The sequence below is a fragment of the Megalobrama amblycephala genome, linkage group LG3 (genome assembly GCF_018812025.1).
Source record: "Megalobrama amblycephala isolate DHTTF-2021 linkage group LG3, ASM1881202v1, whole genome shotgun sequence".
Taxonomy (NCBI): domain Eukaryota; kingdom Metazoa; phylum Chordata; class Actinopteri; order Cypriniformes; family Xenocyprididae; genus Megalobrama; species Megalobrama amblycephala.
The window spans coordinates 38,979,468-38,992,558 of record NC_063046.1 but is presented as its reverse complement, the minus strand read 5'-3'; the positions used below and the strand labels follow the sequence as shown (position 1 = coordinate 38,992,558).

The 13,091-nt window shown below is 41.6% G+C and overlaps 1 protein-coding gene across 2 annotated transcripts in view; it reads left to right on the top strand.

Moving 5' to 3' along the window:
• LOC125263983 (RAS guanyl-releasing protein 2) overlaps nucleotides 1-2,048 on the top strand; it is a 57,766-nt gene extending 55,718 nt beyond the window's left edge. The window contains exon 17 of one of the 2 annotated variants that reach the window (XM_048183241.1): nucleotides 261-2,048. The gene's annotated coding sequence lies outside the window, so the exon portion shown is untranslated. Of the gene's footprint in view, nucleotides 1-96 lie in introns of both variants that reach the window. The other variant, XM_048183240.1, reaches the window with a different exon arrangement.
• Nucleotides 2,049-13,091: the final 11,043 nt, after the last annotated feature.

The window sequence follows — 13,091 nt, the reverse complement described above, 5'->3', positions numbered from 1 at the left end:
AATCAGTTTAAAAACATTTCTCAAAACAAAATATGCTAATTATTGAACTGCATAAATGTGTTGTTAACTCAGTATTGTTAACTGTATGATGTACAGATTTTTATCTGACTTCCCGAATGGTCAGCATGTCAACAAGTATTCTTGTGTTGGGGCAAATTTCTTCCAATCGCACCCTCACCGCAGCAATGTTGAAGAAAAAAGAGCTGATCAGAATCAGGAAAGTTATCAAATTTTGGGTTCGACTGTGTTCTCTATCACAGCCTGACACACATCATGAGACATAGACATGCTGCTATCTGCTGGACTGAAGCTGCAACTGCAGACCAGATCAATCACCTCTTCCCTCTGAAGTCTGAATGTAATCTCAAACGTATCTCAAGCATATTTGTAGGATTTATCATTATGGTGTATATTTTTCCCAGGCTCCTGAAATGCCTTGTAATTTAACTTTTATAAATGATACTTAAAAAAAATAAAATCAAAAAACAAAGAAAATAATAGATGAAAAAGAGAAGGGGGAAATTTCTGTCATTTATCATGACCTTAATGAAGAGTACTTTCCTTCAGTTACCATGTTCTGAGTTACAGAAATGTACATTTTTTAAAAGTACATTCACTGAAGTAAAGACATCTTCTGACATCACCAAAGCAGTTCTGGCTGAATTTCAGTATAAACTTAAGGTGGCATAGATCTAGTGTGTGTGTGTGTTTGTGCCTGAAATATAGTTGATATTATGCAACCAGCCGTTATGTTCTTTAAATCTTTGAATTTGTTCAATTAAAATGGGAGATTAATTCATTCCCAATTAATTTATCTTAACTGCAATAGATAGTAATAGATATTACAGCTGTAATCAGTGCATCAAAATCTTTGTCATCCATGTTGAATGTAGGTTGTCATTAAAATAACAATGATATAAAAAGGCAGTCATATAGAATTACATTGAAAGGCCCTCCATTCACACCATAAATATTGAGCACGAACAATATTTTGACCAGAAACAATAAATTCCTGTAGAGTTATTTACACCAGGAAAGTGAGACAATACCTTCATCTGGGGAAGGAACATGCTGGTAAATAAGATCAAATCTTTGGGTCTCATGTCCAGAGCTTTTGCCCTCTGCATATCTGATCATTAAACATTAACTGATAAAAAATTTGAATTAATTCAAAGGGTCAAACATAATCACTTGTGATCGTTTGGATGTAACATGGCATGCTGAATGGTTAAATGGCTTTTAATGACCCATAAACTGTATGATCTCTGATCAGCTATGTTGAGGGCAGGATGGCTGCACCACGCGTTTGCGTTGCCATTGTTTGTGTAGTGAAAAGGACACCTCTTCCTTGCATACTTCACTCTAAAGTCTATATAGAAATATATAGCATATGGAAATAAATCTTAATGAGGAAATACATCAAGGTGTTTTTTTTTTCTCTGAGCTGATCAAATATATATATATTTTTTATTTAATTAGATTATGATTACAAGTAGTTCTTGTAGTTCTATGTTCAAAAGATTCCTTTTATTAAAAATTCTGCCCCTGTTGCTGTGAGATGCCAAAAGCATCATCTGTTTCACAACACTAGGTCCATATTTCACATTTGAGAATATCCCTGTTCTCTCTCTTTTTCAATATATGTTGTAGCAGTTGTTGTTAAGATTAAATTTCCAAAACTCTTCCAATGATCTGAGAAACTGTCAATATTAGTCTGGGAAATATGACTATGTGACATTAGGCATGTACTGTAATTCATGTATTGTATGCATATTAATGGATATGTTCTTTTCAAATATCCTATTGTTATGTTGAATGTTTTGTTTTTATATGTACAGAAATATCTGAGAATGCATTTTACATTTAAGTAAATTTGTGGTGTTGCACACTGAAATATTGTTTGTTCTGTAATACAAAAGATGATTTTTTCCTTGGTGATAATTGAATGTATTTTTCTCATGCAACTACCTTTTAATGTGCAGGTCTGTAGGAATCTTTCAGTGACAATAAATATTGCTATATCGAAATATCTTTGAGCGACAAAATTACATGAGACTCTCTTCTCTTCTTTTCTACTGCAACCAGAGTCTAGCTGGTAGTCAGAAAAATAATTTACAAACTTCTTACACTTGCACTATTAGGTTACCCTATAGCGCCCCCTAGTATTGGAAATTAATCAAAGAGATTATAGATCACTCTCTTGTCGTTACAGAGGTTTCAAACTTTAATGACTTTTTTTCTGCAGAACATATAGAAGATATTCTAAAAAAAAAAAAAAAGGTTTGGTGTTTTTTGTTTTGTTGTAGGTTTTTTTGGATCCCAACTTCCTCACCAGATTATTTACATTTATGGGTGAACAGTCTTTTTCTAAATGTCCCGTATTTGAATAACGCATTAATTTTCGTCACAAGGCTAAAAGAGTGTATATTTCACTGCATAGCTGCAGCACAAAAAATTGCTTCTTACCTTTTGATACATGTGGTTGTGCGATAATGATTAATGCCGAAGACGCTTTTGATGTCATCTAGCCTACATTCAACTTTATTTATATAGCCTATTCTAGATTTAGCGTAGTCACGTCACTCACGCGAGAAATAGGCCTATTTTCCGTTCAAGTTTTGTCAGCGCATGTGTTAGTTCAGCAATAGGCCTATTCAGAGCCAGCAGCTCTGAGCCTATTAACACAACTTGTTAAAATAAATAAACCTAAGAAGAGCTTAGGAGCTATAAGGATCAAGTGTCAGAGCAATACTCTTAACGTTAGGCTACTTTTCAGAGAAAGCGATAACTCAGAGACTTAAAAAGGATTTAAAACCGAGGTAGAACCAGCCCTTTTCTTGCTTGACAGGTAAATTTAATGTTATGTCAAATATGAGCGCCGCCTATTTTTTGTGACGTTATTTATTTTAAAATCAATTGTCAAAGCAACCGTCGAAGACAGACCAAAATATGTTATTTATTTACTTTTTTTTTCTTTTTTACTAAGTTTTGTTTTTGCTCAAAAAACTCCTCATAAAACATCCAACAAAAGCATCTCCATTGCAATCTTTCATCTTCTAGACAGGTGGGTACACATTTTTTTTTTTTTAATAGTTTTATGCCACCATGCTATCCCTTGAGATACAGTAGTTGAATGTTAGCTTCTGCCTTGACAAGTTCCTTCCAACTGAAGAGATATGGCTTGAGTGGGAATATTCAGTTCCTTTAAAGGGCTAGTTCACCCAAAAGTGAAATTTCTGTCATTAATTATTCACCCTAATGTCATTCCAAACCTGTAAGATCTTTGTTCATTTTCACAAACTAAGATGTTTTTATTTTTTATTTTATCTGAAGTCTAAAGCAAACATACCAAGTCTACTGTGAGGTCTGGTGGCGTAGTGTTATGCATCAGCGTGGCTATAAAGGGGCATAGGGCCTATGTCACGGAATCCCCAGCTTTATTGTCTTCAGAAAGTGGGGGAAATTTCTCTGTATCATTTGTTATATTGTTTGTTTTGTTAGTCTGTGAGTAGGAGTTAGAGTGCTATTTCAGGCAAACAGTATAGGACAGAGGTCTGGAAGCTATGGCTTGCAAGCGACACCTGGCTCCTTGACAGAAATCATGTGGCTCACCAGGTCTCTCACCCTTAACCAAAAATAAAAAATTTCTATGAAAAATTTAGAATCAATATATTGCAAGTTGTGCTGGCCATAGTGCGTGTTCAGTGGTGTTTGCGAATGTCACGACAGCCATTAACGGCAAACCACACATGTTTCTATTGTAACCTACGCTGCCTCTGCTGGCGTCACTGGCTCACATGCCTTCCCCAGTAGCAGACCAGCGTGAGGCTGCTTCCGCTAGCACCACCTAGGCTCACTTGTCTCAATTTCCTCCTACTTTCCCCCTTTCACCTCTCTCTACTTTCCTCCCCAAGTCCATGCGTGAGGCTGTCTCCACAGCCCTGGCAGGTGCGGACGTTGATCTTTCCTCATTACTATCTCTGTTTCCACTCACCTAATCCAGTCGTGAAATAGACTGCAGGGATTTGTCGGTTACGTTCAAGAATCCAACTCCCAATCCTTTCCGCACCCTTCTCCCCAGAGTTTTATAGAGCATTTAGCCGTTATACAGAAATAATCTGTTCAGTCTTCCTACATCAGTGGAATCACTTGTCTTTTTTTCTACAACAACCTTGTTTCCCTCCCATTCAAACTGTTCATGGTCGCAGCCCCCTCAAGTTGGTTTTAGGTGGTTCTATCAAGGTCGCTGGTTTTCATCTCCATGCCCGAGAAGTCCTCATCGTTGAAATGAGACTGGACAATAAGCAGAGGTGAGGTGTTTTCTTATATTTCCAGAGTAATGAGGGTGCAGACCAGGTGCAGGCGTGCTGTACAGGATGTACTGTTCTAATGAACAGTATCCAAGGGCAATATCAAGTACAGAGGTTCATCAAGGCCTCCATGGAAGAGTGTCATCAATAAATCATCCTCCACCATCTCCAAGAACATCTCAGCATAAGCTGCCAGGGAACCGCCATTTTGGGAAAGGGAATAAAGCTGGTCAATAGGATGGAGAGGAATGTTCATTGCTGCAGTATGTATTTGAGGTCCGGTCTTCTGTTATGGTAGTAGACTCAGAGAAAGGAATAGAGATTAACAGATGTCTTTATTGAACTAAGCAGATATGACGATGGCATGTAAATAGAAAGTTCAAATGATACTTTGACTGAGCAGATGATGATAGTAACTTAAATGTCTTTATCTTACAGGGCTAGGAGATCGTGGATGAACCAGAGGGAGGATGGATGGACGCACACACCTCGCAGGTATAGGTGAGTACGGTAGACACAGAGAATTGGAAGGAGGAAGACGCTGGAGTGGAGAACAGGAGGTAAGCATAGGAGGGACGCTGGAGAATAGAAGCTTGAAGAAACGCTGAAGAGACATGGAGTAAGTCCTCTTCATTGAAACGAGATGGGACAATGAGCAGAGGCGAGGTGTGTGCTTATATTGCCAGAGTGATGAGGGTGCAGACGAGGTGCAGGTGTGTGTGATTAGCACTCAGGAGAGGTGATGGCTGAGGGAGTGCAGGTGTGGTCAAGGAGGGATGATGGGAAATAAAGTGCAGACATGGTAGATCTGTGACAAGGTATATATATAACTGACTTACCTCTATCCCATGACAGTTTTCTATACTCTCTACTATATCCGATTATATGTGAGGGTGAAATATGTTGTATTTATGTCCGTATGATAATTCTTGCAGCTTTCAGTGGGCGGATTGTTTGAAGTTATTAATAAAGAAACATGACTGAGAAAGATTTTAGATCTGTGAGGTTCAAGATGCTAAAGCTCAAACTCATTGTGTCTCAAATCCATTCCATGGATTGGTTTGTTACAATAGATCTAAAGGATGCATACTTTCACATTGAGATTCTGCCTGAATACAGGAAGTTTCTTAGGTTTGCTTTTGGGGGCAAAGCATACCAATATTGAGTTCTTTTTTCCCCCGTCTAACCTTATCACCATGCACATTCATAAAGTAAATGGATGCAGCTCTGGCTCCTCTGCAACTCCGGGGCATCTGTGTATTGAATTACATCAACGACTAGCTGATACTTGTTCGGTTGGAAGAGTTGGCAGCTCGGCATTGAGATGTCATGCTAGCCCACATGAGGTGTTTGGGTCTGAGACTAAACCTCAAGTAGAGTGTGCTGAAGAGTCAGAAAACCTCTTTTCTAGGGGTAGTATGGAATTTGACCACGATGCAAGCACCAGTTGTCTCCTGCACATGTTGATTCGTTCCTTGCTGCTGTGGGCACTGGAAGACTAGGTCAAAATCTGTCAGTCATTCAAATTTGGAGGCTGTTGGGTCTCATGGCAGCATCAGCCAATGTTTTTCCATTGGGTCTACTGCACATGAGACCATTTCAGTTCTGGCTCTAGAGCAAAGGGTTTTATCCCTTGGACTACCCGTTAAGGATTACGCATTGAGGGCTATGTACCCAACTCATCTTTTATATGACATATAAACTGTCTGGAAATTAGGGTGGTGTTTCCAGCACTGAAACTCTTCCTCCCACATCTGAGGGGCTACCATGTGTTGTTGCCCCTTTTTCAGGCAGGTGCAGCAGAACCTGCTCAGGGCAGAAACCAAACTGCTTTCCCTGAGGGCAGTTTACATACCAGGGCATGTAAATATTTTGGCATGCTTCTGTTGCGACCGATAATATAGGTGACGATAAATTATAGACATATTGGCTAGCATAGTTCTTGCTTTTTGGTTTGGATTTCAGACAATGTTCTTTTAGATGCTGGAGGTTGTTGGCATGGTCTTGAGCCTTTCCTTTGAATAGGAGTCATCGACCCACTAGACAAAAAGGTACAGACATGGTTGAGGCTTCGTCTGTACACCTTTCCTCCAATAGCTCTGCTCCCGGGAGTACTAGCAAGGGTTTGCCAAGACAGAGTTCACCTATTATTAGCAGAATGGCTTCACCTCTAGGAGTCAGGGCCCACTCCACCAGGAGTGTAGCATCTTCAGGGGGTCTATTTAAGAGTGATGTTACATGATGTTTCTGCTGTGGAAAGCTGGTCCTCTCCTCACACATTCATCAGGTTTTACAGTTTGGAGATAGATTCAACCCCAGGATCACAGGTCCTTCAGGGTTGACCTAGTCCTGTCTGCACTCAACAATTATCTGTTCCAGTATTACCTAATCTTGTTGGGTAGGCATTCTTCCTCAATGTGGTGGCATTGCTATTGATGTTCTCATAGCGTCTACGCCATGATGCAAAATGGGATTTTTGACCTAATATTGGCCTCGAGACATGCCAGTATATTGCATACTGTGGCAAAAACAAACACAAAGACTATGTTAAGTTTAATTTTACAAACTAAATAGCTTTCAGCTGTTTGAAGTAATGGCAAGTGATTTTCTAGTACCAAATTAGCAATTTAACACTGATTATTCAAGAATAAGTGATGGCTGCTGGAAATGTGGCCTGTCTAGATTTAATCAAAAATAACTTTTTTCAAATAATGATGGTGCTGTTTTTACATCTGTAATGACTATACTTTGTGTTCCCTTTCAAAAGCTAAGCATAATGCTGCACTTGATTAGCACTATGGAAACATCTTTAGAAGTGACCAGTTGTGAATATGTGTGAAACACGTCAATGAAATTGACCTAGAACTTTTATAGGATCTGTCAGTGACATCATCAGCATGTGTTCACATCAGAGGCTATAATTAGATGTACCACAGGTGCATCTAATTTTGTCTTCAGACCATACTGTGATATGTGTGTGCTTCTCAAGCACTGTTCAAGCTATCTCTTTCTCTGTTAGGAGTTAGATTTGTCAGGCAGTGTGCAGAAACATTGTCTTTTCCATCTCTGTCATACAAGTGAGAAAATGAAAGACAAAAAGAAAATAAGTGATCAACAAAACAAAGAAAGTGCTTCGTGTTTGCCTTGCTTATTTCAAAAGGGTAGCACCGACTATGATCGTGGGGCTTGCGTGTCGATCTGGCTGAGGAGTAAGAGACTCCCTATCGCTCACTCTCTCTCCAGATCACAATGTCCTTTTGCCTGACCATCGAAGCATGCTCCGGCACTTCTTCAGTTCAGGCAGAGGACAATGAATCTAGTGTTTTTGGATGTGAGTTTGCTGCCTCTGAGCGTTCCTCCTGTGGCGATAAGGGGGAAATGACTCTGGGCGGTCACTCGTGCAGTGGTCAGATTACACTGGTCAAGGAAACGAGACCCTCGAAACATAACTCGTTCATAAAGATATATATACTATACATTGTGTGTCTTTTGCCCTCAACGGCTACTCATTCGACTATCGCGGGTGTGAAGGCATGGCGTTTGTATGATGCTGCCTCAGATCAGAGAGACACTTACGTGCTATCTCTCCCTAGCCTGACGTGGTCATACTCAATTCTAGTTCGAATATGAGTCTGATACTGCTCCATTGGGCTTTGATTATGGGGGCGTATTTCAACCGATCCAGGAAAGACCTCAATTGGATAGACCTACAACCAATCAGAGCTACAGAGTAAGTGACGTATGTTGAGCGACGCATAGTTGTCAACAGAACTCTTCTTAGCGACCATCGGGGCCAGCTGATAAATCAAACTTTTGCCGAATTCCGTAGGAAGGACGGCAAAGACATCTTTCCCATCGACAAATGCCTTGATCGCGGTCCTCTGTTCCTTTTTTCAAATTAATGCGCTGTCGATATCTTCTATAACGGACGCGATGGCGGAATCTACACATCTCAGTTCTTCAACAGCCATCATTGTTGTAAACTAATTGACCTTTCGCAAAGACTCACCCCCCTTAGTTACTGTTGCTTTGTCCGACAAGCTGTGGCGCTGTCATGCCACACAGAGTGGAAAATACATCGCGGAGCAAAGAGGAAACTGACAACACATCGACAGACGAGACAGAGCAGGTTACTTATGATATTAAACAAAGTCCCAGCTTTCAAACTGTGTAGTTATTAAAAAAATTCAAACAATAAAAACCGTTTTGTGGCTCTTTAATGGGTTGTGACCATGATCGTGACAGATTTCTGTAGCGCCTCAGCTCAAGAGGCTCGTGAACCGATCATCTCTTCCTACTAGTCCATTTATAGCATCAAATAAACATGAATGAACATGAGAATGAATGTTGTTTTAAACGCGGAAAGACGTCAATATGCACAATTTTTCAAGTTTAACTCCACCGAGGTTAATCTTCTAACTCCTGACTGCTTTGTCGGACAAAATGTTGGATGCGGCGTTCTGATTGGTTAGATCGCTTGTCAATCAAACTCCCCAAGCGCTCTTTGATGACGTGGCTGATTACGTTTCTGGTGATAATCTGTCAATCATCGCCCTGACAATGTGATTGGTCCGAACAGTTTCTGTTTGGGCAAATTACTCCTCTACGGATCGAGTCCAGACCGAACTCCCCGACCTCAAAATGTTGTGGGCGGGGCTAAGTTCGGCTGGCATCCAGGCTAATCTCTCCCCTGAGACAGCATCATCAAAGGCATTTCAGCAGAGAGTCAGGCTGGTACTGCGCTGCACACAATGGCTGTTACAGGCATACCAGGCTGATCTTATAGAAGATTAAGCACAGCCTTTTATCCAGACCATGTTTTTTTGTTTGATTGATATTTGGCTGTATTTAATGCTGAGGAATTAAATGATAATACTGATCTAATTGAGAAGTTAGATGTTTGTATTAATATACTGTATTTCAGGCTGTTCTTTGGCTACATTCAATTCTGAGGAATTAAATAGTGAAAGCAGCCTTATAATAGACCTGAAACAAAAGTCCTGAGGGTGTTTTGTGCCCAGGTTTTTGGGGGTGTGCCCCTTCGGGACGGGGCATTTAAAATACATCAATCAGCTTCTACCCGACACCCACACAAAACCACTGTAACATCCCTGCCACCTCTGGTGATTCAGGGGGCAGTGGTTTCTAGTGAAATGTTAGATGTTCTGTCACTTCCTGTTATCACCCAGGACACAGAACATTTAACATACCCCCCAAAAGAAAATATTAAAATTGGTACACCTTTAAAGAGACAGCATGAAAGCTACTGCCGGGTATCTCTCCTTGGGTCCTAAAGACAGTAGAAAAAGGAATACACTGTCCTGATCTTTTTTACGGCATGGTCCCTACCATAAAACTGGAGCAGGTCCATCTGCTGTCACAAGACAATCACTTCTGGGCAAAGGAACCATAGAACATGTTCTCCTCCCAGAGAGAAAGTCAGGCTACTACAGTTGATACTTCCTGGTTTGAAAAAGATGGGGAACTGCGTCCGATTTGAGGCTTGAACCGTTCCGTCAGAACACTCAAGTTCAAGATGCTAACTATCAGGACAATTGTGTTGCAAATTCAACATCACGATTGGTTCATTACGATCAATCTTAAAGACGCATATTTTTATAGAAATATTGCCACAATGCAGACAGTTCCTGAGGTTTGCTTTTGGGGGAGAAGCTTACTAATATTGGGTTCTTCCATTCAACCTATCCTTGTCACCCCACACTGACTCAGTCTCAAGGTCTTGCGCTTCAACATCGAGATCGATCCTTGCTCATCTTGTCTCTGGGGCTGAGACGCAATGCCAAGAAAATGCTCTAGGGTTAAATGGGACTCAGTCAACATTGGGGACACAACTATCTCATTTCGAGACCATTTTAAACACCCTAAGCAACATCAGGCTAGTGCAACGCTTTCTGCTTTGGGCTCAGGACAAGTTCCTGTCCCTTCAGGGCGATTTAAATCCCCAGATATCTCAATGTGGGAGCAGATCTACTGTCCAGACAGAACATACTGATGGGGGAGTAGAAACTCCACCCAGAGGTAGTGAAACAAATCTGGTAAAGATTTTATGAAACCTCTTTGCCTCCCAACAGACAGCACAAGGTCTCCTCTACTTCTTTCTGAGTCATCCAGTCCCCTCTGGCAGAATGCACCTGTATGCATTTTCTCCAGTATCTCTGCTCCCGGGAGTTCTAGCCAGAGTTCATCAACAAGGATCTTGCAGAACAGAGTTTGGTTCTCGGAGATAATATCTCTCCTCGATGGCTCACCCTGGGCAATACCGGAAAGGAGGGACCTTCTGTCTCAGTGCAGGGGAAATTATTTCATCCCCAGCTCGACCTGTGGAACCTTCATGTTTGGCCCCTGAGGGGTACCAACTGAGGGACACTGGGCTCGGGAAGCAAAGAAACATTTGAATACAATTTATTTAACAGTATGAATGTAAATATCAAAGATAAATGATAAAGTTCTTTGGCGTAGGCCCCGTCCATAGTACAATCCGGAGGGTAGCAGACGTTTGCAGATCCTGCCTGAAGATGAAGGCGGGGTGGAGCCTACCCCCATTGTATGGACAGGGACCGACCTGGTGGTGGTGGGGAGGATGGGGGTGAATGCCGGCGATGGTATCTGCGAACACGATAGTGGGTGGGAACAGAACTTATATACTCAGGTGACATGTAATGATTGGTTAGAAAATGAGCAATGATGTGCATTAGAGTCTTCTGGGTAGAAATTCCGCTAAACGCTCCCATTTCTACCAGAAAGACTCTGGAAGCAAAGAAACGTTTGAATACAATTTATTCAACAGTATGAATGTAAATATCAAAGATAAATGATAAAGTTCTTTGGCGTAGGCCCCGTCCATAGTACAATCCGGAGGGTAGCAGACATTTGCAGATCCTGCCTGAAGATGAAGGCAGGGGCGGAGCCTACCCCCGTTGTATGGACAGGGACCGACCTGGTGGTGTTGGGGAGGATGGGGGTGAACGCCGGCGATGGTATCTGTGAACACAATAGTGGGTGGGAACAGAACTTATATACTCAGGTGACGTGTAATGATTGGTTAGAAAATGAGCAATGACGTGCATTAGAGTCTTCCGGGTAGACCTTCCGCTAAACGCTCCCATTTCTGGACTTTCTGCAGGAGAAATTATTAGCAGACACATGCCCCGCCACTCTCAGGGGAATGTTTAACGGGGGACCACTTGGGAAGCAACCTCCGCTCGCTCAGCCAGACGACTGAGGACTCCCGTTAAAACCAACATTCCTTCATGGGACTTAAGGCTGATTTATACTTCTGCGTCATACCTACGCCGGAGCCTCGGTGCCGTCTGTTTTCATTTATACTTCTGCGTCGACGTGCATGCAGACCACTAGTAGGCAATGTCCGCGGTCATGTTGAGTATCAAGGCAAAAGCCGAAGAAGAAGCAGCTTGTTATGTACGTTGTCAGAGAAGCTTACAAATAGAAGCAGCAGAGAAGCAGCAAATAGGTAGACTTTTGTTGCAGTTTGACTGTATGTGTCACCTGAAACAGAGCATTTTTCATTCATATGGAAGTTGAAAATGCTCCCTGTTCTCTGAGGCGCATGGTCAAGCTTCGCCAGTAGGCATCAGGGCTCTTTCTACCTAGGGGTCGCCTCTTCTAGAGCCTTGGTGGGGGGTGCCCCCATACTGCATGTTTGTGATGCGGCAGGCTGGTCCTCTCGCACACATTCATATGATTTTACAGTTTGGATGTTCATGCCACTCCGGGCTCTCACGTCCTTGAGTCAACATCACAAGCTCATGTCTGAGACCTTTTGCGTTCTTGTGAACACACACTACACAACCGTAAGGGGTCCAGACACCTCCAGTGCTGCGGAGTGGGTATTCTCGTTCCCATAGCACTAATCAAGCACAGCATTAAGTGTAGCTTTTGAAAGGGAATGTCTTGGGTTACTTGACTGTAACCCTGGTACCTTTCAAAAGCGGAAATGAGCTGCTGTGCTTCATTGCCACACTGAGGATGTCCCAGGACTGCTCTTCAGACAAAATAAACCTGACGATGCACCTCTAATTATCTAGCACATCTAATTATAGCCTCTGATTAGGGGTGTAACAATACATCGATATAGATCGATACATCGATCTAATGTCTAACGATCCGATGCATCGATGCAATGCGTAAAAAATCGATACCTGTGGGCTATTTATAGAGGCACCTTTGTTTTAACACTCTCCACATTTTCACACAATATCAGTCTATGCATTATCGCCAACACGTGCATTCTCGTTTAAACTAACTTTCAGAACTTGTGAAAGACACTCGGGACAGTAGATGGAACTGTCACTGGCTGATCGGGCCAGTGCTGAATCTTCACGAAAATTTATAATTTGCTTGTGTTTAAAGCCTTGCAAAAAGCAGTGCGCACACATCTCAAACAGTGTCCGTTAGATCACAACACTGGAGAATAGAGTGCTATGAATCGTTCTTCACAGACACAGTAACTGAAATTAAAACTATTAAAAGAATATGGTCAATAAACTGCTGCATAAGAGCGCCACGCGCTGTTACTCTGTGTTGCTTCAAGCACATCATTCTGCACACGGGATGCGCATAAGTGCTTTGTGCCGCTCTGTATTGGAGCCTTTATAATAAATTTGCACAATGAAAGAATATTAATAGCCTGTCTTGTTTTGTCCTACCTATAATATGTTGTTGCTTCATTAAAAACCTGCGCTATACATTTAAAAGAAATGTCTTTTAATTATGTGTGTGTGTGTATGTATTCCTTGTTTA